The sequence below is a fragment of the Gorilla gorilla genome, chromosome 11 (genome assembly GCF_029281585.2).
Source record: "Gorilla gorilla gorilla isolate KB3781 chromosome 11, NHGRI_mGorGor1-v2.1_pri, whole genome shotgun sequence".
In the NCBI taxonomy this organism is placed as follows: Eukaryota; Metazoa; Chordata; class Mammalia; order Primates; family Hominidae; genus Gorilla; species Gorilla gorilla.
Genome location: NC_073235.2, coordinates 72595967 through 72602993, shown reverse-complemented (window position 1 = coordinate 72602993; position 7027 = coordinate 72595967).

Here is a 7027-nt window from a genome sequence, read left to right as displayed (position 1 = left end):
TAGGTTTTAAAATGTCTCTGTCTTTTGGAATGGATGGCAGACAATAGCCTGCCTTTTGCCTGAGAAATCAGACTAATTACTGGTGAGGCTTGGCTAATGGGGTCCTTTGTGAACTCTCTCCCTAAATGAGAAATCTTTAACTTTTCACAAAAATGCAATCTCATTTGTGCTGCTGATTCCTAATATTTTGAAATAAGTGCATGGCCTCTGGGCTTTTGTAGTCAAATAGCCCAAATCAAACCAAGCTGCTCTGCTAGGAGAAAAGTATTTTGTGTGAATCTCCTGGAAGAAACTTTTAGAACCAGTTTGGAGTTACCGTAAGCAAAGACTGGCTGTAGCCTGCTATGGGGCAAGATTCATGGAACTTGCAGGGGTTGGGGAGGTGGGTGAGCTATTCACACCAAGTGGGCTTGGGCTTAGGGTGTGGGTTTACCCTGTTTGGGCTGAATTGGCTTGTTCAGGTGCTTCAACAATAAATTCTGGCATGTTTCAGAGCTCTGTTTATAAGAAGCTGGCAATTTTCCTGACCCCAAGTTGACAGCCACCCATAGACACAGGATCAGGGTTCTTTCTGTATCTAAGGCAGAGGAGACAAAAAGTCAGGAAAACCATTATCTGCCCTGCATCAACTTGAAATAAGGATAAAAGTCTGTGGAAGGTAAAAGGAGTTTGAGGCATGGGACATCCTAATAATGACAGGGTCATCCACCAGCAGGAGGCCATTCAAAGAGAGCTTGAAACAGACTGATACACATGAGAATGCTGATAGGAGGAGAGGAATGGGCAACCCAGGGCTTGGCAGAAATCTGGAGGAATCCAAAAACGACCCAGAGCTGAGCTGTAACCCATCAGGTCAGCTGGAGGGAGCTGCTCTGGTAGAATCTCCAGTGGCCATAAAGGGGATGTCTGAAATGTTCTACTTAATAGTCTTTCCTTCAAATTTCCTTCTTAACAAGGACTTTCACAACCACAACTCTTGAGTTATGGGGTCAAAATGGAACTTGGAGATGCTAGGTGCCTTTAGATTCCTTTTGTAATATTAAATGACATTAAATTGCTTCCTAGCTGACCCTAAGCTCTTCCCCTATTTTATTTTCACCAGCTCCACTAGTTCTTCCTGAAACTTTGAGAAGGGATGGTTGTCTGCCCCATAAAGGTTTGGGATATTCTGGGTCCCCAATCTGAACTGATGGTGGAATGGAAAGAATCCTTCATTTTTACTTAATAAAGATATCATTCAATTAAAGAAAAGATTTGGTAGAAAACTTTAGGAAGATAAGAGAGATGGTTTTAGGACATACAGATAATAAAGTTGTAAGGGGAGCTTTTGGCAAAAGTAGGAGCCCATAAACGTCTCCTCTACCTGGCCTAGAACACCTTGATCTAAAACCTCTTTTTAAATCCTTTAGCATCTCCATCTCCCATTTCATTCTTAGCATGTGTACCATCCCTGTAGAAAATAAGCTTAGGCAGAGGTCTCCATCACCACATGTAAGACTAAATAGGTCATTAAAGGCCTAAGCCTAGGCAGAGAAAGAAAGCCTTTTATTTCTCAATAACCATGATTCTCAAACTGTAGTGTGCATAAGGACCACCAGGAAAATATGTTAAAGTGTATAGAGAGTTATTCCCAGGACGTGGTTCATCCTCCTCCTCCTCCAGGATAGCACTCTGTGAGTCTTAAGTTGCTCACAACAGCTGCTGCCTCTTTTCAAAGATCACAAAGGAGCAAGATTTCCATATCCTCCCATGCAAAGCCATTTGTGTTTAATTGCCCTTCAGTTAAGAAGTTCTTCCTTAAGTATTTCATCAATTCTCTCATTGCAAGACTGATCAACTCTTGCTCTATTCTCTGTGGAGATTGAAAAACAAGAAGTTAGTGTGTAATTTCTAACCCTTCATTGAATCGCAGAGTGTAAAAGCCAAACAAAACTGCAGATATTATCTGGCACTACTCCCATATTCTACCTACATGGATGCTTGCCCAAAGATATGCATGAATTCAGTGGGTTTTAGTTTCCAGTGCCTGCAAAACATCTGAGGGAAGCATCTGAGACACAGTTGGCTAAGCTAATCTTCCTCCGGTACTGTCCATAGAATTTAAAAATTCGATGTGGCTTTAATTTGGGGGTGGAAATGGGTGCATCCTCCCTTCTCTGTTCTGGAATATTCATGTGTACTCCTTCACCATTCCTCCAAAGGGATGTGCTTTCCATTCCTGCAATCATTTTACTTTATCAAATGAAATTACCAGATACTTACTTAAATTTGAATTTCAGATAAAGAACTAATAATTTTTGCAGTATTTGAAACATACTTTTACTAAAAAAAAGTTATTTATCTGAAATTCAAATTTAACAGGGGGTCTATATTTAATCTGGCAATCCTCATTCCAAACATTCTTGAAGTTTTTCAATTAAAACACAACACAGAACTCTTCGCATCTTTGGCAATTCTTCATACTCACTAAGGGTACTCCCACCTCATGGTCTTTATACTTGAAGTTCCCTCTGCTAGAATGTTCTTCCCCAAAATACCTGCATGGCTTGATCCCTCACTTCGGGTCAGTATTCATATTTTTACTTATTAAAGATGTGTTCCTTGGCCATCTTATAGAAGCCCCACTATTACTTTTCAACTTCTTACACTGATTTATTTTTCTCTCAACACTTATTTCTACCTGGCAAAGTGTATTTTTAACTATTTGTATAGTTTATATACCTTCTCTTAAAGTAGAATAAAAACTGCATGACACAGGCACTTGGCTTTACTCATTGCTATATTTCTAGTATGTAGGCATGTAATAGGGCCATGTATTAGTTATCTAAGGCTGCATTAAAAAGTACCCCAAAATGTAGTGCTTAAACACTAGTCATTTATTATCTCTTACTGTTTCTGTGATCAGGATTTCAGGAGTTGCTTGGCTAGGTAGTTCCGGCCAAAGGTCTCTCATGAAGTTTCAGTTGGATATTGGCTGGGGTTACACACATCTGAAGACTTGTTTGGAGCTGGAGGATCCACTTCCAAGGTGGCTCATTCATATGGCTGGAAGATGTTGTTGGATGTTGGCAGAAGCATTTCTTTTTTTTTTTTCCAAGTCAGCCTCTTCACAGGGCTGCCATGACGCTTGTGTGATGTAGTCATCAAAGTCACAGAGTTGGGAGGATTGCTTGAGGCCAGGAGTTCAAGACCAGCCTGGGCAACAAAGGGAGACCCCATCTCTACAAATATACACGCGTGCACACACACACATACACACACACACACAGAAACAAAGTCACACATTGTTGCTTCCTCCATATTGTACTGATCACATAGGCCAGCACTGATTTAATGTGGAAAGGCACCCGTATTAATTTTCTACTGCTGCATAACAAATTACCACAAAGTCAGCAGCTGAAAACCATACAAGTCTGTTATCTTACTGTTCTGTAAGTAAGAAATCTGGGCAGAACTTAGTAGGTTCTTTGTTTAGGATCTCACAAGCCTGAAAACAGAAACAAATACTCGTTAACAGAAAACAAATACTAAAAATATAGACCTAAATCTAAATATATTAATAATTACATGAATGTACATAGTCTAAATACATGTTAAAAGATAGAGATTATCAGAATGATTTTTTTAAAGTTCCAACTATAATATCTTCAAAAAACTTACTTTAAATATGATGATATAGGTAAGTTTAAAGTAAAGGATGGAGAAATATATACCAGGAACACACTTTTTTTAAGCTGAGTGGCTATATTAATAACAAAGTAGACTTCAGAGCAAAGAAAATTACCAGGTATAAAGAAGGGCATGCTATAATGATACAGTGGTCATTTCACCAAGAAGACAGAACAATCTTAAATGTGTGTGTGCCTAACAACAGAGCTTCGAACATGAAGAAAAGCTAATAGAACTGAAAGGAGAAACACATAAATTACAGTTAGAGTTGGAGATTTCATACTCCTTGCTCAGTAATGAATAGAACTAGTACATAGAAAATCTGCAAGATTATGAGAACTGAACATCATCAGCCAACTGTATCTAACTGAAAATTTTGGAATATTCCACCCAACAATGGCAGAATTCTTTTCAAGTACACATAGAACATTTACCAAGATGGACCATATTCCATGTCATAAAATAAACTTCAACAAATTTGAAAGAATTGGAATTATACAATATATGTTCTCAGACCATAATGGAATTAAATCAGAAATCATCAACTGAAAGAGAACAGAAAGATATCCAAACACTAAATACTAATTTCAGAAGAAAAAAAAATGCAAACCAATAATCTAAGCTTCTTCCTAAAGAAACTAGAAAAAGAATAGTAAGACAAACTCAGAGGAAGAAGGAGGGAAATAATAAAAGCAGAAATCAATGAAATTGAAAGCAGAAAAGCAATAGGGAAAATAAATGAAATCAAAAGCTAGTTATGTGAAAATAATAAAATTGACAAATATCTTGGAAGACTGAAAAGAAAATAGAAGAAAGACATAAATTCTATCAGGAATGAAAAAGAATATTATTGGAGATTTCATATGCATTAATAGGATAATAGGATAAGGTGAATACTATGAACAATTTGATGCTTATAGACTAAAAAATTAGATAAACTGGACCAACTCCTCAAAAACCTCAAACTACTAAAACTCACTGTAAATGAAACAAATAACCTACATAGTCCTAAAATTGTAAATAAATTAAATCTGTGGTTTAAAATCTTCTGAACAAGAAATCAAGAGGCCCAAATTACTCCACTGGCAAATTCCACCTAACCTTTAAAGAAGAAATAATACTAATTCTATACAATGTCTTTCAGAAAACATCTCATTTTATGAGGCCAGCACTACCCTGATACTAAAACTTGACAAAGACAATACAAGGAAACTATAGACCAATATCCTTCATCAACATAGACGCAAAATTCCTCAATGAAATCTTAGTTAATTGAATGCATTATAAATAAATAATAATAGTATATTAACATCAACTAGGATTTATCCTAGAAATATAAGACTGGTTTCAATAATAAATGCACTATTCACAATAGCAAAGACATGGAATCAACCCAAATGCCCATCAATGATAGACTGGATAAAGAAAATGTGGTACATATATACCATGAAATACTATGCAGCCATAAAAAGGAATGAGATCATGTTCTTTGTGGGGACATAGATGGAGCCAGAAGCCATTATCCTCAGGAACAGAAAACCAAACACCACATATTCTCAGTTATAAGTGGGAGCTGAACAATGAGAACACATGGACACAGGGAGGGGAACAACACACACTGTGGCCTGTCAGGGGCTGGGGGGAGGGAAAGCATCAGGATAAATAGCTAATGCACGTGAAGCACCTAGGTGATGGGTTGATAGGTGCAGCAAACAACGATGGCAAACGTTTACCTATGTAACAAACCTGCATGTACTGCGTGTGTATCCTGGAACTTAAAATGTAAAACAACAAAAAAGCAATCCTTTTATAACTTCCATGGGGAGGGGGAGAAGTCAATAAATGTAATCTACCCTATACATGGTGTAAAGATTATACCAATTGTCACAAAAAAAGAATTTGACAAATTCAACATCTCTTCATAACTGAAACTAGCAGCAAACTAAAAAATAGAAGTAAACTTCCTTAACCTGTGAAAGGACAACTAAAAAAAAAATATGGCTAACATTATACTTAGTGGTTAAAGACTGGGTAATTTTTTCTGAAGATTAGGACCAAGGGAAGGATCTGCTGTTATCTCTCTTATCCCTGACTGCATATCCTAATCAGTGCAATAAAGCAAGAAAAAGTAATAAAAGTCATACAAATTAGAAAGGAAAAAAAACTGTTTCTATTCACAGATGACATAATTATCCACATGGAAGATCCTAAAAAAGCTACCACAAAAAAAAAAAAGAAAAAACATCTCCTAGAACTGATAAGTGAGTTTGATAAGGTCGCAACGTATCAGGCCAACACACAAAAATCACTTGATTTTTAAATACTAGCAATAAACCGTTGGAAATGAAGATTTTTTTTTAAGAAAACACTATTTATAAAATGAAATCTCAAATATAGGTCTAATATTCAACTTTAGATTTTTTTAAATTTCTATAGTACTAAGGCATTTAAAAATTCTAAACAAAAGTTCAAAAACAGACAAAACTAAGCTATGGTGTTGGAAGACAGTAATTGCCCCTGGAAAGGAAAAAGGGTGTAGCATCTGGGTGAGGTCATGGAGGGCCTCTGGCATCTCTGCTGTGTTCTATTTTTGACTTGGTGATGATATGCTTACTTTGTGATAACTCACTAAAGTAAACAATTATGAATTATGTACTTTTCTGAAAATTTGTTCCACACCAAAAAATTTAATAATAATAAACATAAAAAGAAAATAGAGTGTTATTATGTCTTGAAACATTTGTAAATTGAATTTTGAAATTGCAGTTTGCATTTGGCATTAACGAGTTGAACACTAGCAGAATGACCTGAAAAATGTGTTGATTTAACTGTATCTAATTAACAGTCATTTACAAATATCTTTAGATCTCTACAAATCTTCTTGTTTTATAAAATTTGCATCAGCTTCACCCGTATTTTATTCACCACTGTTACCTATCACTGACAGTAGCTATTGACACTATGACTACACTAGTGGTCCTTAAAAACATGGAGTATACTTTTATTTAGGGAGTGCTGGTCTTAGGGTCAGAGAGCTAGGATAATCATCCCCTATTTGCACAAGGTCTGTCTATGGTTTTGTTTTGTTTTTTTTTTTCCAGTGTCCCCAGTTCTTCTCTTCCTGTCCTCCTCTTGCCCCCAAACATAAGTTCCTAGAGAATGTTCCTGAAACTATCCTTGGATGTCGATTGTATTCTTTAAACTTATATAGAGTTTTTTAATGTGTATACATTTTAGTATACATAAATGGCTTGGGCTACAGATCTTATTCCTTTTTCTTTTTTCACCCAGCGTCATGTTTTTGAACAATTATCTCTGTTACCATGTGCACATCTGACAGCTGCAGAGTTTCCTCAGC